Below are 1,092 nucleotides of genomic sequence, written 5' to 3'. Positions count from 1 at the left end.
CCATTATCTGATCAGATTGTAGTTGGGAAACCATACCTGGGCAGGATCTCTTCGATTAGCTTCTTGGCTACCACATGAGCAGTCTCATGTTGGTTGGGTAGGCCTCAGTCCATCCAGAGAAGGCTTCTATGAATACTAGTAAATATTTATATCCAAATTTTCCGTTTGAGCTCAGTGAAATTAGTCTCCCAACACGTACCCGGTTGTGTCCCTCTGCTCCGGGATCCTGGGTTAGCATGGGATGGAACTGAGTTGGTTAATTGGCAGGCACGACAATGCCTAACAATTTTTTCAATGGCTTGATTTCTTTTCTGAATTTTAACTTTGGCCCTTCTTAGTAAGTCTTGCATCCTTCTGGTGCCCATGTGTGATGCTTGATGTATTTTCTTGAGCAATCTTACACCTAAATTCTGAGGTAGGATAACTTTCGCTTCCATTGTCTTCCACCAGCCCTCTAGGCATTGAGTCATAGAGAGAGTGTGTATCCAGGCTAAGTCCTCGGGGCTATAGTGGGGAGTTTTAGGCAGTTCCCTTGCCCCAGGATCAACTAGGGTGGGCAGGATTGAGGAGGTTAGAGCTATTTCTTTAGCTGCCCTGTCAGCCAGGCTGTTTCCCTTCTGGATGGGGTTGTTCCCTTTTTGGTGCCCCGAGCAGTGGATTATGGCTAGTCTTGTTGGGCTCCAGAGGGCTTGCAGGAGGCCTAAGATCTCTTGTTTATTTTTAATAGTTTTTCCCTCTGCAGTAAGGAGGCCCTCTCTCTTGATAAATGGCCCCATGAATGTGGGCAGTGGAAAATGCATATCTGCTGTGTAGATGTTGAGTCTCTTTCCTTTACACATCTTTAGGGCTTTGGTAAGTGCGATCAGTTCAGCTTTCTGGGCCGATGTACCTATTGGCAGTGGCTCGGCCCAAATGACTCTCGAGGTGGTTGTGACCGCTCCCCCAGCATGCCTTTTACCATTTCTGATGAAGCTGCTTCCATCTGTGTACCAGGTTTCTTTGGCGTCAGGCAAGGGAACATCCTTCAGGTCAGGTCTGATGCAATGCACCTGTGCCAGAATTTCAGTACAGTCGTGGAGTGGGTCCCCAGGA

The sequence above is a fragment of the Nannospalax galili genome, unplaced genomic scaffold, assembly GCF_000622305.1.
Source record: "Nannospalax galili isolate Female #2095 unplaced genomic scaffold, S.galili_v1.0 scaffold441, whole genome shotgun sequence".
Classification (NCBI taxonomy): domain Eukaryota; kingdom Metazoa; phylum Chordata; class Mammalia; order Rodentia; family Spalacidae; genus Nannospalax; species Nannospalax galili.
Note: the sequence above shows the minus strand (reverse complement) of the source record.